We start from the raw sequence: 19,856 nt of genomic DNA, 5'->3' as shown, positions 1-19,856 counted from the left end.
GCTATCGACTGTCCGTGCTTCGGACTGCACACTGATTATATCGTTCCTATTAATTATTTGTTAATATTTTAACTATTCAAAGAACGTTTAACCATACTACTTCGGCGAATATATAAACACCGAAACTTCCGATTTAATTAAGGACACAGTGAAATGAAATTCTGAGGCGTGCATATTATGGGATTCCACTCGTTATACCGTTAAACGCGCATAATTGGAAATAGATATTTAACTTAGCCAGTATAAAATATCGCGCGTATTCATCGACGAGGATAAGCATTATTACGAACAAATTTTTACTGTGTCTATCCTTTAAATTACGCTTGAAATCTCTCTATTCAGCGAATTTGTTTTTCGGGGCCGTTTAAAAAAAAAATTGCTGATCGTACTGACCATGCGGAAGAACGAGCTCTGCCTAAATATATAAATCAATGAAAATATTATGAAATATGCTTCCTCCCTGACGATAAAACGAATCATCGGTGCTGTAAATACGTATAACGTATATTTGCTCGCGCGTGGAAACATTTCTATGGAAAAAATGACTCGAGTTTGAACGGAATCGTGGTGCAACATTTCCCTGCTGTCGCATGTGTATACATGTGCGTGTCTGTAGTAATAATAGCAGTAGGTAATAGTAACGCAAAACGCAAAGATATCTGTACAATTTCTGCGGTGGTTCAATTATAAAACTACGGTCATTATCGCGGTGTTAAATGTTAAATGCATATAACTGTAAGACGAGTGTTTAACTTTATAAGCACTAAATGCCGAAACAGCACTATATCCGGCGTTATTCGAAAGGCGTTGCAACGAAGCGTTCGTATGCTTAAGAACGGGAGTTTCTCGAAAGAGGAAAGTTCGGTTACGTTCGAATTAAAGCGAATTCTCGGATTTTCTTGCGTGTATGAACAATGAACTGGGACCAAGCGCTGGAATGATAAGGCAATCTCGTCGGCCGATCGATCGAAAATTAAGTGGAAGTGTAGTAACTTTCGCAACGCAACATACTTTATATTTACCGAGAAGTAAATTAAAAAACTTTCCACGCCGTCTGTTTTAATAATCATACGAAACAAGACAGGCCAATGGGATTTCTCCTCTGCTCGAACAATTATCACGCGCAACAAGATTTTTCTCCGTGCTTTCTAAAGATTTTCGTATTGCCAGCCTTTATTATCGTTTCTTCAAACGTAATTTCGCTACGTAAATTCGAATAGCAAAAATCTATACGGTTCAATTAGAACAACTCCGCCAACAATAAACGAACAATGTACCTTAGTTTCAATGGAAGGTAAGATCCCTACTTTACTACGGAAAGTAACTTGGTATCCCCAAGTTGGATTTTCTTCGGAAACGGAACCGATATCAAATCGAAGTTTGGACCAATAACAAACGTCTGTTCTCTCCCCACTGTCTGTAATTGATTTTAACTACGTATCCATCCACATGCGCCCATGTAACTCCTGCCTATCGGTTTCCGACAGAATTTCGAATCACCGATCACCGGTCCGAAACTTTTCCCTGGAAGATCACTGTCGAGATCCAAGAGACGAGCTGAGAAACTTTCATTCGAGTTTGCAAATCCTCTTTGCACCGAGATATACTCGATTCGCCCAGAGTTTTAAGAATATTATTCGTCTCCCATATACCGCAGTTGCTCGCCCACGGAGATGTACAGGGAAATTTTCGAATTGTGCCAATATCCTACGCGATTTCAATGATCGATGGAAATTTGGTATCTCGGAAAACACGAACGATATTCGAATTTGCCGATAATCAGAGATCAAGCTTGCTAGTTTGTTCCGTAGCTGTGCTTATTAAATTTAACTATTCGCTTTCAGGACACTGAGTATGAGCATAATACGATCATAGTTTTTCATAACCGTGACTGAGTATTATAGTGCAAAGGTTTAATTAGAGTCTCCTTTAAGAACATTAGCAGTCGACCAAATACTTTCAACATGTTTTAACCTGTTCCAGTTAATCCTATCGCGAATCCAATAACACACATAGCGTATTGATCTGATGATAACCGATATAACATTGACCGACATAATAATATATAATACAATACTGTTTATCACCGAGATAAGCTGCATACGATGTTTCTAATTAAAATACCATCAAATAATGGTATTACGATAATTACATGACCGTTAATTGGAATATACAAATCCCAGTTTTATCAATTTCGTTTCCCTAAACTCCCTGCAACAAACGTCTAATTTCGGATATTTATTAAATCAATAATACAACCACGGGTTTCGTCCAATCATCGGAAATACAATCGAACGTAATAAGAAGTAATTATGGAACCGGGCTAGGTTTGTTCTGAATACGGCAGGAAAAACGAGCAGAAGCAAATCTGGCTGTACAACGATGGAGCCAAGATGGAACAAAACGGGCATAATTCCAATTAGCATCAAGAAGCTAGATGTGTTTTTGAAACACGCGGAATTGCAGCATGCGAACGAACAAGGGAGAACTTGCAATTACACACTTTTAATGGAGGAAACTTTTTAAGAGAGACATCTCGTTAAAACGAAATACCGTGGCACCCGTGCACCGCCAAGAAACTAATGCGACTCCCCAAAAGAAACCTAAAGTAAACCTAATGCGAAACGCGCTTCCAGACACTCATAAATATTAGCTCGTCCCATAAGTAACGCGGCTCTTCTTTCATATGTTTATTTGCTGAAAATAAATGAATGTTACAGATACGTAATACCTACAATTATCCGTTATTCTTTTATCAAATGCTCATAAACTTATTTCTATACGTCTATTTTTATACAATAGATCTATCTCGGATATCCGAATAGGATGAGAGTAAGAAACACGATGAATCTACTAAATTTCGCTTATTTCAAACGATACCTGTGAAACTCGATAAGTTACGAATTCGTACACGATTTATCCCACTAACGATGATACTTGCTAATACAGACATGGAGATAGCCGGATTTCACTTTGGAACTTTCTCATAATTTTCCGACAACTGTATAAACAGCGGAAATCTTCGGTGTGTCGTTAGCTGACTTAAGGTCGTATCTCGAGATATATTTTCCGCGCTAAATAATCGTTCGGTACTTCCTAGGATTTGTCGAAAAGTCTGATTTATCTTCTTCGAATGCCGCGATAACGTTTTGTTTGATTTAACGACGGCGACGTGGAATTTTATAGAAAGATCGTGTACGGATCGATAAAAATGCTTCTAGAGGAAAAAGCATTTATAGCGGCCAGCATTGTATCAACGAATAAACGATGCCAACTTTGCTTCGCACTGTTTGCCTTGCTCATTATTCCAATACAGTGTATTTACGGTAAATAACAACAACGATAATTTAATGTGTCATATAAAATGATATTGTAATATAAAATAAATTTGTATATAATATTGAAAATTTGATAAACATAATTCAATCTTGTTGCGTGCCGCAATGAATCGTTATAGGAGGACATTAAAACGAGTGAAACGTTCCATTTGATAAAATCAATGCCACATGATAAACAATACAATTGATCGTAAGATACGTAGATACATCGTTATCAATCCATTTGTGAACCGTACTTTGTTAGAAATCGGTAACGTAACACAATAGGGAACAAAATTTCGAAAACTAAAATATGATTGTTTCATTGTTATCTTCCTCTTCCTTTCTTTCGCCATTCATTCTTTGACAGAAATATAAAATCTCTTTTACGATTCAAATTTAGTAGCTACGCTATGTCATGAAACTGAGAATTCGACTGTCTGCTTATACATAGGTTATATCACTGCTCGTGTCACTGATATTCTAGAGCAAGACACGCTTCAAAGTGAATCAAATTTATAGCACGATAAGCGAATAGGTCGTCGAAAAGGCGAATGTCACATTCTGGTGTCGAACTGTAGCAAGAATCGAAGTGTAAAATATGCAGACTTCGCTGCCGGTTTAGTACGTATTTTCATGCCGAACGAGCATAGAAAGATGTTCGACCTACTTATACCATTCTGTGCGGTCAGTTTTCTATGAAACGATTGCTCTATTTTAATTACGTTTATAACAATTGTTAATTATTGAAATCTAACGCGAACATATATACATATAATAGTTTGCTAAGAGAAGATCTCACTTTTTAACAATTACTCCACAAATAAACGATTGTTTTTCATTCGTCCTTTTCTACGCGTGTTTCGAATGGTAACATGTTATTTTGATAAATATGGATATGAATCTCGATCGAGATAGACTGTAATATTTTACGGAAGATGAAGAGACATCCACCTCGCGTTTTCGAAATTTATAGCCTGTGATCGAATAACAGTACAATGTAAAAATGCAATTTCTCAAACTGCCAAGGAAAAAAAAACAATAAGAGATGATAGACTAGGTCGAATATTAATAACAGCATGAGTGAGAATTGTCAAACATAGTGTATTTTGTTTAATGTAATAATTCGAAATAACAACACCTTATTTCCTTGCTGGATTTTACTTAATTCGCTGCTCATAATTCATTAATAACGTATCGATTTCAAGTCAATCAATGCTATTAAACCTATCTCGAAAATGATTAAACAACCAAAGTTAGTTATTACCGGTTCGGAACTTGTTATGCAAGTGCTAGTTACGTATTACAACAGGGTAATGTTATTAGCACGTAACTACAGTAACGTGGTTATTTCACTCGCAAGTCCAGTAATAGTAATTCTTCATAAATCTGACAGATTTCGGTCGTGCTAGCCTTTTTACGCTGATTTCCATTAAAACAACAAGCTTTCGAAAATCATCTTCTTTATAAGAAAATGAGGAATAAACTACTAGAATCTACGATGCTGGAACGATAAAGAGAACTGAACAATTCCTTCGTACATAAAAAAAGGAAGAAGAGAAGAAAAAGAATGAACACCGTCTAACAGTCTCCATGGAAATTCTCTGCTTACGATTTAGTAAAATTCTTAGGGAGACAAATTTCGAATACAAGCGAAAGATTCTTCACCAACTCCGTCCCATTCGCATTCTCCACGATCGACTAAATAGATTTAAATACTTTCGAAGTTGTCGCGAATGCGAGAAGCTAATCGACCGTGAAAATTAAGTATTCCTCTCTATAATAGAAAACGGTTCACGAATAGGAGAAGCGAGAGAACATCCGCCTGACATTCCCGTTGGCTAGAAATGTGTCTACGACGTGCAATGGCCATGGTACAACATACCGTACCGGCTGCGGTCATTTTGAGTACGCTGGGTTACCCAGGAATGTTAATAGAAAATACTCGGTGTCTCCAGACTTTAATTATGAGCAGCGAACGAATATCGTGGGCCGAAGAAGCCTACGATAAGTGTCTACGATCTGCTCTTCTTCAATCTTTTTCAAAAACTCATCGAAACCTTCGAAAGATACGATACAGGAGGAAGCCGAGAAAAATATCGGCCACTTCAAATTACCTATAAAAGAGGAGGAAATAAATAGCGAAGACAGGGTTGGTTTCTTTAAACTTGTTCGTAAAACTTGCCCGATACTTGTAATTGAACTTGGCTGTCAGAAAGTCGTAACGTTTAAACTGGCGATTAAAATGCATCGCGTAAAATCGAGTAGACTCTGTGTAATATCGCCTGGCCGTTTCAGCGACGAGCTTGCAGCCCACGCAATCCTGCTATCACTCTGGCACGGATTTGATGAACAGTACGCGGTGCTTAAATAACTGATGATACAGTTAAGGAAAAGGAATGGAGATAAATGTTACCGCAGCTTGGCGGGATTTGAACGAGGTAGTTAAGATTAGAAGGGGGCGATGTTTGCGGCTGTTCGAGTTAGAACACTGAGAAATGATCCCTGCTTCCCAGTTTTTGCGCTGATTTAGAATTGGAAATATAGCACTCAATAAATAACGGTAATAACCCAATTGAAAATTACGAACGATATTTCTCTGATATTTCAGAAGATTATCTCTTTGGCGATTGAAAAGAAATGTAATAATAATAATATTCTACTTAATAATTAGAAATGTAAAGTCAGCATAATTCGTCTTTTACGCGAATCGATATTCTACTGATATTATGGAAATTCAATGGAACGACTAGACGCGTCAATCTGTAACCATTTCCTATCTTTTTTATTCATTCACGTTTCCCGATATAACATATGAATGATTAAACCGATATATTCAGCCTTCTCCCTTTTCTTCTGTGTGCGTGTACATATGTGTATGCAGTTTTCCGCGTAATGGAAACGAATCTTCTACATCGTTCGCTACAATAAGTTTGCATTTAAGCGTTCTCATGCGACAAAGTCACTGTACAAATTTTGCCAAGAGGATAAAATGTAGAACAGTTCGATACATAGAGAAGTCCGCGTAATCTTTAAATGTAATCGGTACATACAGCGAGATGGAAACTTCGCGATCTGTACCAATACGTAGATTAACGACACAATACCGTAATTTTTTTTTTAGTATTTGTGTTAGCTCTACGTGAAGTAACATGTTTTGTCCAATTGGAACGTTTATCGTACTGATGGACTGCCGAGGTCATCGTTTAAAGGACACGTAAATAAATTACATAATAATAATGACACTTCGTAATTACTCGAATAACTTTTTGTTTTCAAAAGTTGCATGTTATTTTTTGGTTACACTGACGGTTTGGAAGGATGCGCGTTCTATCTCGGCCTCAGAGGAGTCATTAATAACGGCGCTTAACAATTTCGATCATCGGTGCTTGTAATAATCTTGTTTCCGTTTAATGCTGCGTCAAAACGATCATCATAAGGGGATTAAAATTTTACGTGCTCATAATTCACATTCGCCTGGAAATTTATTGCTTCGCAGTTGAAAATCTTCGATGTCCAATTAAATGAACGATATATGAAAGGCTACTTTTCAGTTAATCCATCATCATCGCCTCAACCAGTTAAAAATTAATGCAATCCGAATACCAAGCACAATTAGGATGATGTAGAATCGTATTAACAAACAAGGCCTTACAATTTACGTTCAAACGCAACTGGGAATTTCACACTAAGAACAGAAAATCATAAATATAAACGTCTAAAAACAAACGCTCGAAACCTATAATACATTGCAGCGAGGTTCTATAGCAATTCATTTTATTTATTTACTTACGGGTATATACACCGTAGTATGCAATTTAAATGATACAGGTTCGGTAATACAAAACTCGTGTAATTGCTCGAATATCTCGATTTATAAAGAAATAACTTCGTAGCTTCAGAAATCTTCCCCCTCATAAGTTAAACACGAGAGTTTCTACGATCATATGTCATCGGCAAATGATAGTTATGACCCCTAGGGAACGCAGAATGATATCGGGCGCAATATCATTTTGATTCCTTCAATCACTGACGAAACACACAAGTTGCCGGTCGCTGCAATTTCCCTACGTTTTTCCTTTTTCTTTTTTTTCTCTTTTTTCTTCTTCGTATTGACCTATCTCACACCGGAATTTTCCTCGATTATCCTCGACTTTTGCCCACCGTTGTGTTATGCGGGATATGTCGGTAATGTCGCTCGTAACTTGGAAATGGTAAGAGGGCTCCAGAGCCCTATTTTTCGTGGTGCCAGGAACTCCGTTGGGTTTTGGGATCATTCTCTCTTTCTCTTCCCCAATCTCTCTTTATCCTCATCTCCTACTTCTCTATTTCTCTGTCTCTGCCCCTCCTTGCTCCCCAGGTTTTCTATATTTTCTTCCATCTTTATTTCTTTGCGTATACGCTTCTCCCGTGCCTCATTCACTCCGCTTCACTATGTTTATTTCTTTCCCGTTTTTAGCCTTCTCCCCACCCTTATTCCCTCTTTACGCATTCCTATTACCTACGTCTGCATATATTTTCTCGCACCCAATATACATACGCTGCTCTATTTGCTCTTGGTACTTTTAATTATCGTTGCGATTGCGAGATGTTTTCGGACCAATCTAAAAAAAAAACAAACTTCACCTCCATATCTAAATGTAGTAATAAGCCGTTGATCTCCGATAAAGTTGTCCATACATCAGCAGGCGAACACGCGTTCTGCGTACAAATGCACACGCATAATTTCGTCGTACACGGAAACACGCAGGTGGCTATATAAATATTTAACGCTGAACATGTATTCTGTTACTATTTTTTTTTCTTTTTTTTTGCGATATTACAGGAACAGCACGGGCGACACACGAAATAGCAGCAATGACACATCATTATTCGCAGTGAAACGAAATTATGTAGGAATAGCAGATATTTGCATTGCGCGGCAGCATTCGCATACAAAGCAATACAATGGATCATTTCAATCCAAACGTATCGCTTTTTGCAGCCGTGGGCGTCGAAACGAGAAACACCATTTGGCAATTTTGCTGCCGAGCTAGTCCTGAAAGATGACTACGTCCCGTGCTGCTTTCAGGTTTATCCAAGCACAAGCTTTCACGAAAGCTTTTTTCAAAGTAAACCATACTAACACGTTGGATTTCAGAGCGTAAGGGCCCACACATCGAAAAGTTGCGATACATCCATCGGACTTACAACGAAGAACAATCAGAATGATAAATTGTATAATAGCTTTTTGACGAATTAAAAAAGAAGCGAATATCCTGAATTGGTATGGTAACCCATGAAATACGTAACGGCGAGCAAAACTTCAACGTTTCTGAAATTACGTATTGCGAGTTTATAGATTCAAGCGGCGCGTGAATAACGTTTATTTGCGAACTTATTTATTCTACCTTAATAATTAATGTTTCTTTGTAATAAATTGGCCATCAGTGTATTTGATGCAAGAACGAAATATAAAATAAATAAGTCGATGATAATGGCGAAGGTTTCGTTAATTAATTTCTGTTTGATTAATGTTAATATGTCCGCCATTCTAGAAACAAGGAATGAAATATCGAAATTAATACCGTGAACGATATATGCTCTTACATGTTACTAGATAAAACTAATTAATAGCCGAAACTACAGGAAAAAGGAACAAAATGGTAATTGATAAAACGGAGCTGTTTTTAAAAATCTACTAGAATAAAAATAGAGATCCGCTTGCTAACTAAATATCGATCAATCAATGTTATCCATTAAAATGTACTGACTATGATATTCATAATTATACGTACGAAGAGAAAATCAAAGTATTTCTTTTTCTCTTTCGAGGTTATAACACGTAAAATAAAAGTTCTGCTAATGATAAAACCGATACGGCTAATGTTTCCACACGCATGTGACTAATGAGTGCCATAAAGTTGCTACACTATCGAGCAATAGTATCTAATTAGTAAATGGACGTGACCCCCGTAACAGATCTTTCATAAATCGCCTACCAATCGTGAAACGCGTTATCATGTATATCGATAGAAATGATTAATTAATTATCCGTAACACTGGACATTACAACAAGTTTGTTGTTCTATAATAGTTTTAAAAAAACACGTACAGAAATGTTTGACGATTTTAAAACCATACAATAGAGCTTTTTCATCAAACGGGAAATGTTTCAGTAGAATATTAAAAAGTACGCAGTCAAGCCGAAAAGATTTTTTTTAACAAAATAAATTGCAAACGTCAAGCTTTGTTTTTTAAGAAACATTCGTGTCGAAGATACGCAAGACTTACAAATACGATAATTAACGCGTACATTTCTTCTTCTGTACGTTAATTAACGTTATTTATTTGGACATAAATTGCATCTAATAATACTTTACAAATTCATCGATATTGCGTGCCTAATTTATTCTCCAATATAAAAGATGTACTTCTGATTGCTCTTTTTCGAGGAAAAAAAAATATATATAAAATTATAGTGACTTTCGAATAACTTTGTACAAGACATATTTTCAATGGATATATTTTATCGAATGTAGCAATAGTTATCGATGTTTTGAACGCAATATCTCAAACAATCGAGATCAAAACGGGAAGCACTTCTCGTTACTGCGTAAACACGCTTTGTGTATAGAATTTACTGCATCGATTGCTCTCATTCGACAGCCGTGTCAACTTTGAAATACTAATACTTACTCCCATCTATAAATGATTTGACCGAAGCAATTGTTCAGCAATTCTGAATAAATCTAATTTGCGGAAGAAAAATTTCATTTGAGGCAATGTCGGTCGACCCGGATAGATAAAAATGATTACTTTCAAATTGCAATAAATGTTCTTTGCTATATAACGAGACAATGCTATGCGGATGATAGGCGGAAATATCTTCTAATACGTATTCGAATATATTAGGTTGTCCGGAAAGTGTCTTTCTTTCGCAAACATGTTTTTTACAACAATGCACCTTCATACAAACGTGAAACCAAGTCTGTGAAATGTCGCGATGTTTATCTCAACAGAACAAAATAGATCGTACGTAATTCGACAAAATAATATAAAACAAAAAACGTTGCGCGTCTATTATTTCCTCATAAAACGAAAGAAACTTTTCGGACAATCTAGTAGAATGCAGTAACGATCTGAAAAATTTAGGGCAAATACACTCCGAGCACAGAGAAATACGTATTCCCTTGACAAATATACACGGTGGTCTAAAGATCAGTCCGCACGATTTCTCAGGCATTTGCGATAGCCGGACAAAAAAGTGTCTCGAACAAAAGTTTATCAGCTTTCAATCGAACACGAATAGCAATATTATGAATTTGATAGAAAGTTTTACTTCGATCAGAAGTTAAAGTTACCTTTATTATTTTAAATGGAACAATGCATTTTTTTATATTCCATTCGATGCATTTTTTTAATTCTCTATAAAAAAGCATTGAGGTACTTGGATCGGATAATGATTAATTAAAAAAATATTTCAACTTTAATATTGTAAAACTTATTATATGAAAGAGAAGAAAAAATACCACGGAACTTCTTTGTTTTTATGTTTTCCTTGTTTTTCATGCGATAAGTTTCACAACATTAAAGTTAAAATATCTTTTAAACTAACCACTTTTGTTTAATACTATTTTGTAGGCAATTAAAAAATGTACCGTTCCGTTACAAAAAATAGAGAAGACCTTAACTTTTCGTCGAAATAAAACTTTTTTCGAAATTCATAATATTGCAATTTTAATCGATTGGAAACTGATCAATTTTTATTCGAAACATTCTTTTGCCTGGCTATCGGAAGCGCCTGAAAAATCGTGATGGATAATGTTTAGGCCACCCTGTATGTTTTCTTTCAATCCGATACGTCAATTGATTCCAGAGAAAACAAGACTTCAAAGAATCGCGTCTATGCAACGTACACGAGGTGCTGAGCGATCACGAAATTTTTTAGAAATGCTACGATACCAATTTTATTCTTGTCAGTGTGTATATCTATGTATGTTGTATAGATTATTCAAAACAAATACCGAAATAAATATAGTACATGGAATTTAGAAATTACCGAACTTATTCTAATTAAAAGTTCTCGAATATACACTCTACACCTTCCTAATTAAACTAGCTAATGTAAATCCTTCCACGTTGCTAACAAGAATAATATTTAGCTAATTTATGAGCTATTTATTTAAGGAATTACTACAATCGATTAGTAGAAAAGATAACGACAAGTGCTTCGTTACGTTTAAACACAAGAAACATCATTTTAGACAGTATGTTACCACCTTTCGATCGTAATTTTCACTTCGATAAACACCATCGAAGCTTAAATTGATTGCAGAAGTATGTATTCGATTCCTTATCCGATTACTCGAAAAGGTGTTAACATTTTGATCCGGCACGCAGTGACATGAATGTTTTTTTTATTAACTTACATTTTTCTCGGACGAACAGGATATCGAAGATCGAAAGAGAAGTCCGTAGGCTTACCAGCTTGCACTTTTCGTCGCTCGTTTCGGCTCACTTTCACACTAACATATGTACTACGTCGCCCGTCACTTTTCTCTACGCGCTCCAGCTACGTGCCCAACCATGCTCCAGCGTCTACAGCCGAATGAAACAGAAAATGTCGACTGTTTACAATCCAACACGTTTCATGTCGACAAGCTCGATTCCTCAAATACTACGTGCGCGATATTTAGAAACCGAGCTGCTTTGTTTACAAACGCGCTCCCTTATATAAAAGCTACACGTAAATTTTTTTTTTATTTCTTGCCCTCTACGTTACTACATAATGTGCTTGCAATGCATTCGAGTCGTTCACACATAGCCGAGCAAGCTTTCATTCTTTTGAATTTCTCTACTGCGAATTTTTACATTCATCAAAGAAAGTTTCAAACGTTCGACGCAATGAATGATCGCATAACGTAACACAGGAGGTGGTAAGCACCACGGAATTTTTCAATTTGCCTATGAATGATTATTTAATTAATTATGCTTTGATGTTACATGTATAAATCAGTGATTAAGGAGATAAATTATCTATTAGGGTAATATGCATTGAACGCGTTGAAAACCAATTCAGTCTGTTGGGCGTTAGTGCAATAGTATCTACTATATTTCACACAACGGGGCTCGTATACATTCCTCTCCTTGAAGGGAATATATGTGGAATATTTGTTATACATTAATAAGTGATTAATCTAATGTGTTTCCGCAATGGATGCATAAATTTCGAGTACTATTCAGCTTAATATATTCGCGTATGGTTATCGATATCGATGTTTTCGTTCCATTATTAAGCCAATTTAAAATAAGGGATAATCTGTACGATACGTATAATAGAAGATTTTTACACTACGTTTTGATATTTTTTTCGCATCACATTCATATATCGATCGAATGAAAAAAATGTTAAATATTAACAACGGTATCTATTTCGGTTCAATGTTTCTCCAGCAATTTTTTTAGCTATTCGTAACATTCCCTCGTTTACCATACCGAAGGTTCTCTCTTGTCTTCTTCCTGATCGTATCCTTTATTAATAATTTATATTGTTTCCCTGAATTTATAAACGATTAAGACGTTGTCGATAGTATTAATAATTCATGACTCCTTGTTACTGCAATAAGTAACTTCGTCACGGAATTACGTCTAACAATTAGAATCAAGCAGTCTCATAAAAAATTGATAAGGAGATGTAAGAGATAAGAAAATAAAAGTAGTAGAACGGCCTCCTGAAAGCCTGGCACTGCTGTAATCCTGAACAGGCTACAAAACTCCTTTGCTTTTCCCGATAACTTGTAAGTTATGATTGAGGGTAGAAACCCTCTTCGTTATGAACTTACAAGGTAGATATCATTTAGAAACTTTCTCACCTCCTGTCTATTTAGAGTCTGCACTCTGTTGCAGGAAGGAATTCAAACCAAGCGAACCAATCTCCATAAAACTTCGCGCGCGTTTATAAAACCGTAACGAAGCCACTCTTGTTACTCGGATTTATTTGCAAACATCTACTAAAATTATAATGTGTATAGACGCAGTGGATGAAATCGATGGTACAACCGGGAGATAAAGAAAGGAAACGAATATTTAGAGTAACATTTTCTCATACGAGGCCTAATTTCCGCGAAATTCGACTTTAAATATTTGCTTGACACGTATTCGCTTAATTACGACTTAGACCTCAATTTTGCTTGATAGCTATAACTTTATCGAAATATATCGTTGATCACCCTCTAATTTTACCACCAACTACAGAACACCCTCTATGCATATGAAATAAAGCAACAGACGAGAAAAATTAATCAAACTAATTGCTAAATTTTTATGCAAAGATACTTTGAGGTAATATCGTTAATTTCAACATCTTCATTTTTCCTTTCTATGAACTGTCCTTCAAATACTTGGACAGTTATTGCAAAAGAGAAACCATCGTATGACGAAGCGAAAAAAGATTAAATTACTACAAAAGTATGGCAGACAAGTTTCACCAGCGTGCACTCTTCATACTTTTAAAATATTTTATCGGTTGCAGCTTCATTTCGAAATACTCCGACTCATCGAAAATTAAAATGGAAAAGATTGCACCGCAAAGAAGCAACGAGGAAATGAAACGTTTGAATGCACAGGTCGGGTGAAGGAAGGAACAAACACAACGATAAAGAAACGTGAAATAATAATTTTTCATTGACACAAAGAAACTAAACGACCATATGTTACGCTTATTCGTAATTATTTTCCCCATTGATCTTTTTATTTGCTATATCGTAGCCACGATTTTATATTTACGTCAAGGAGATCTTTCCATGTAACGAACTCTTCGATCTTCCGCTCGGATTTTCCGTTTCATTAATCAGCTTATCAATACATTCGATATTTCCCAGCACTACGTATCGCGAGTTATATTATATATGAATAAAATTTATTCACTATCCACTTTTGCTATCTTCGTTTCTAGTATCCTCATATTTATGAAAACTATCCTGCTCCTCGTCGCGATACGAATTTCTAAACATCCCATCCACAAAAATCACAGATAATGTACCTTTTATATAGCGCATGCTGCGAGAAAATTTCGACGATTTATTATTCTAGAACAACGCGTTGTTATCATGATAACAGACACGGACAATGGATCGTGGTGCATTTTTATGAACCCCTTTCTTTCTTTCACGGGAACCGTGTTAAGTATCAACAACGCGCCACCCGGTTGCTAAACATATTCAAGAGCGACGAAAGAAAAAACGGAGAATGTAAATTACGGAAAAATATTTATTACCATTGCAGGATCAGTTAACAACATTGCGGAAGTAGCACGATCGTCACGAAAATGTACCCTGTTTGGTACGATTAATATACAGGCCGCGTACTAATTTAAATATCATTTGCACGAGACACAAGTGCTTGCGGTGATTAGCATCCAAAGAATTTAATTACAATTGTTTGAATCCAGTAGCATACCGCGTGCCTGTGTGAAAATTAATCCAACACTAGTTATTCTCCTGTAACGATCACGCATTAACTACCGCCGAGATTTTCAAGGAACGACGACGCAATTCTCGTATTTTCAACGGTAAGAGTCTATTCTTTTAATCGTGCATCGCAACAGAGCAATATACCGATACACGGACGAACGAACACATGGGATTGAAATATTCCGGAAATCGAAACGATTCTGGTATAACGCGAGGGCGATTAAAAAGCATTTCACATCTAAATATTTCCCACGCGAAATATATGAAAATGAGAAAAACGAAAATCCAAATCGTGAAAACAAATTCTTTAACCGCCTACACTGCACTGGCGCTGCTTTGGCGATATGCGTCAATAATGTGCAAATTGTTATTTGGTTTTGTTTTCACCGATGGAGGATGAAAATTAACGTATAAATAGATTTGCATTGATAATATTCACTTCAAAATATAACATTTGGTTTCAGGCAGCTTCACTGCAAAAAATGTTACTATAATATTAGGATATAGATGTAACCAAAATGATCTTTTGTAAATGTTGTAAATATTTTAAGCCTTCGTAGAAACAGGAACGGGGAATAATCAATAGCTTGAATAATTCTAGAAACAACGAAAGACTTTAGAATAAAAATCTGGATAAAATCAAGTTAAACGCTAATCCAGGTTAATGAATCGCAACGCTGAGTCGGTCACACGAGGTATGCGAATGTCTGACTTTTCAAATTACTTACCGAACGATGATTGCCGACAAATATCGAGTTGAATATCAAAGTTGACGATCCATCCAACGGCGCGCATAGAAACTCGTTCGTGATTCAAGAGGGTGGCGAGAAATAAAAGAGAAAAATCGAAAAGAGGTCCACGAGTAGACTCGAGTTTTCTATTTTTCTCCTTCGGTTCTTTTCCTTCTCGGTTGATGTCACTCTCACCTAGTGTAGTGACAAATCAACGGCTGGCATAGATACACAGGTGCGAAAAAAAGAGGTGAAACAGGGACAAAGAACGAAATACTAGCACAAGGTAACCAAGATTGAATGGCGAATCAGCGGTGTTTTACGATTGAAGCGGAGGATCCGCCAGAGGAACAACCCCCGTGAAAACACTCTTCCGTCGTATATCGATTAATTACGCTCGTGATAATTCGATCAGTGTCCTCGTGGCACTTTACGACGAATCGCGACTAATCGCGATGTTCGCGACTGTTCCGGACAGTCCTGTCTTCTGCTCGAATATATTTTTTAAAAGTACATCCAACCACCCCTCTTTGCACGAAAGTAGTTCCAAAGCAAAATTATTAGTCGCTCCTACTTTTTTAATTTTCTTTTTTCTTTTTGAATCGTGAGATCGGATCCTCCGAAAATATATTCGATATATATTCCTATCGAATATAACTGTGGTTCAATGGTATCGAATTTGCAGACAGAATATCCTGCAAAGACTTTGGCCGTTGACGTCGGTCCCTCGTTATATGCGATATTCACGTATGAACGAAGAATCGGCGCAAGTCACAGCGATGCGAGGACGTCGCGACGACTGGCGGACGCAGACTGACTCGAACGCCGTCGTCCCTCGGTTTTCACGGCGCGCCGCGACGCTCAACGTCCCAACACCGCTCGTCGAGGGCGCTCACGGTCGTTCGTGCCGTTTCGTTTGCGTAGCTTTCCGCCCCTCGCCTTTTCTTGCGATTCTTCGACGCGCACGGTCTGTCCACCGCGACGCACGACGTCGGGATGTTCCCTTTCTCCCCTCTTTCCATCTCTCATTTCCTCTCTCTTTTTCTCTCGTTCGCTAGCACGACGCGTGCTCTCCTCTTTATGGTATTTTTCGCAGAGGGTGAAGAACGAGACGGGGGTAGAAGAACGCGAAACAAGGGTAGGAAAATGAACAAAGACGAATGCAACAGTTGTGAATCTCCTGGCATACTACATAACCGGCAACATCCTAAGAAAAGTTCCTTTTTTATGCTCGACTTCGTCGTCAATTGCTACTTCAACGTTGCGTCGCAGGGTAAAAAAAAAAAAGAAAAAAGGAGATCTCAGGTGTGACTGGATCCTCACAGGCGTTTCATTTACATGCACTACTTTTTTAAACGATATTTAGAAAGTTTATGTTTGAAGAATGTTTTATACAGAGTGATTTATGCAACCGAAAACGTCACATTTCCCTCTTGATTGCAAGTAGAAAAGAATGTTAAGGAGAAATGATGGATGATTTGTAAAAGACAACATTTTCAGGTCGTGAGCAAACGCAACGATTACATTTGCGTCATTCTTTTCAGTAGACACACGTATTTCGTTTATATGTTCTTTCATTATTCTACGTTAAAAGGGTATTGCGGTAAAATCGTTGAAAAATAATATACATATTACGGGATATTACGATGTTACTGCACGAAATGTAGCAAACTTTTTGAAAAACTCGGTAGAAAGGTCAGTGGCAGAATAATCCAGAAAAACTGCCGCAGAACTGATGTTGCAAAGCTACCTTTTTCGAAAGAAGAAAGCTCGGCACGAAGAAAATACGAACGCACTAGCACGAAACTGGTACAGAAGTAAACGGAGAATGAGCACAACAGTTGTGAATCTTTTAGAAGTTACAAGAATGACGCGGAATTTTCCTACGTATTCGGATTGCTTATGTACTGGCAATTGCCACAGAGAATTTTCTAAAGAGAAACTTTTCAAGCGTTTTAACACAAAAATTCATATGATGTAATTAGATTCTTCCTTTTTATGGTGAAAATAAAATTACCCTACGAATAATGAAAGGAGAAAAAGAAAACGTTCGGTTTAAGCTTTCTAAATGAAAATGACGCAAAAAATAATTAATCTAATTAACAAGAAGGTAAAAATCGTTGAATACGTCAACCGTAGTACCGAACGTTTTAACAAGCTTTTGTTCCTTCCTCCATAATTCCTCTTGCTTTCGAATAGCGTGAGGAATCGAATGGGAAACAATTGTTTCGTCGATAATGTCAGTGTCAAATAGCGTGCATGTCGAGGGCGTTGACGTCGCGTCGTAACACACGTCCTTGGCCACAACTCTGCTTGGTAAAGAGATGAAAGACAAAGCAGCGAAAGAGAGTGTTTGATTTTCAGTATCACGTACGGAAAAATGGACGGACGGGTGCAACAGTTGTTCATTTTCTACGCTTATGCGGAGGGGCGAGGAGGGGAGTACTCTAAAAATGCTGGAAACACTGGCAGCGACGACTTCTTCACGGAACTCGTCATCGTACACAAGTGCGGCTTTGTGCTGTTCAAACATTTTTATTACCGCGTGGTAAAGCTGAAAATGACGCATAAAATTGACGAATACCAAGTGTAAAAGGGCAAACAAAAAGGGAAACAAAACGAACTGCGATACGTATATCCATGTTTCTGTACACGCAGTTATAACGCAATGCGAAATAATAAATTACTAAATAATGCACAAAGCTTTATTTAAATCCGTGATTTCGCTACGCCAGAGACGCATTCGCGATTAATGAGTATCAACAGTCGTTATTAAAATATTTATGACGACACGGTAACATCGCGTATACTATTTTCGGATTGCATTAACATTCCACCACTCTTAAGCGGGGGGAAATTTATCACGATGCAAAACGATTCGCAAATGGCGTTATATACCTCTCATTCTATATTATGTATTACGAATTACTGTATACACGCGCAGAAACAACATGTACATGGTTCGTTATACGGTTCGGACACACTTTCGCATTGTTATTCTATCGAATGTCAATCGTTCGAGTACCTACTCTGCTTATCGATAATATTGTATAATGCGCTGAAAAATCATTTGACACCGTTTCTCGATTTTTCGCATTAATCTGCTTAAGGTATACTTCAAAGCATATTGCTTAAATTCCATCAACGTAGACAATTACACAAAGATCTAGACTTGGTCCAATTTGTTTCAACTTTTCCAGCGAATTTCCCCCGAAAGCCCTTCGAAACGAGCATTTTATTCCCAATTACCGGTATCCTCTGTCGGGCGTTCTCTTCGAGGATACTTGCTATCGTATCCTTACGAGCGCACACGACGCGGAATCGAGCTGCGACACGTTATTGCATTAGCATCGTTTAACCGGCGAATATCCCTAGGCGATTCCGCAGCAATTTTTCTTGGCATGGCGAGAGATGAGGCAAGTAAAAAGAGTGTCGGTACTCGGAATTGAGAGAGTACACGGATGCAACAGTTGCTCGTATGACGCGTCTCGTGTCGACTTCCTCGGTGTCGTTGCATGTCACCGTTGTGCGTCGTCACTGCAACCGAGCACTGTGACGGAGCACGTAAACGCGGTCCGCGTCAGGATGCCACCGGAAAGAGGGTGGCGTCGCGTCGGTGCGGCTGTCCACGGCTTTATGTTTCTCCTGGGAATTTCTCTCTCACACCAGGGCCCGCTCAGACATTCACCCGAGCTCTCCTACCACCTGCACCGCGACGAACCCCATACCAACAGTGCCAACCTTGCACACACGTTGGAACACTGCTAAACGTCCAGTAGCTCACAAAGGCGCGACGAGACGCGCTGGATAGGAAACTTCTCCGTGATAATTATTATTGTTGCTACGTTACTCGATACCGCCTTCATGGATACACCCGTTGGATGCGCGCCTTCGTGCTTTTCCTGTCTAGATTAACGAGAACGCGGGAATTGAGAATAATGACTTGTGAGAATACCAATAATTGAGAATACCAATCGTTCGTATGTATAATTAACGAGTAGGATTGAACAGAGAGCGGTCGTATCTATCAATATAGAGACATTTGCGTATCGGCTTTTAGGGAATCGATGCATTAAAACTTTTTCTTTCCGGCAACCAGGTAAATGTATCTAATATCGCCTACCGTAAATATTCAAGTCGATTGTAGTCGACGGCATCGTTGGAAACACAATTATTATTTTTGGTATCGATTATTATTTTATTATGCAAATATACTTGCAAGTAAAAAATTAGGTCCAAGAAAAAGAAAGATTTTCACAGGAACACGAAATCGCACGATTCTTTACTAATCGTCTCGGGAGGTTAACACTGCCTAATGCATACGTCCCAGACAGATAAAATTTACAAGCGAATTA

The 19,856-nt window shown here is 37.5% G+C and overlaps 1 protein-coding gene across 2 annotated transcripts in view; it reads right to left on the bottom strand.

The window, feature by feature from the left end:
* The window catches only part of LOC100746621, a 249,333-nt gene extending 232,989 nt beyond the window's left edge, over positions 1–16,344 (bottom strand). Inside the window, exons 1-2 of one of the 2 annotated variants that reach the window (XM_003491144.4) lie at positions 15,499–16,344; positions 11,729–11,897 (exon numbers count right to left, since the gene is read on the bottom strand). The gene's annotated coding sequence lies outside the window, so the exon portion shown is untranslated. The remainder of the gene's footprint in view (positions 1–11,728; positions 11,898–15,498) is intronic. The other variant, XM_012388086.3, reaches the window with a different exon arrangement.
* Positions 16,345–19,856: the final 3,512 nt, after the last annotated feature.

The sequence above is a fragment of the Bombus impatiens genome, unplaced genomic scaffold (genome assembly GCF_000188095.3).
Source record: "Bombus impatiens unplaced genomic scaffold, BIMP_2.2 scf_0517, whole genome shotgun sequence".
In the NCBI taxonomy this organism is placed as follows: Eukaryota; Metazoa; Arthropoda; class Insecta; order Hymenoptera; family Apidae; genus Bombus; species Bombus impatiens.
This window is presented reverse-complemented; position numbering and strand designations above follow the sequence as displayed.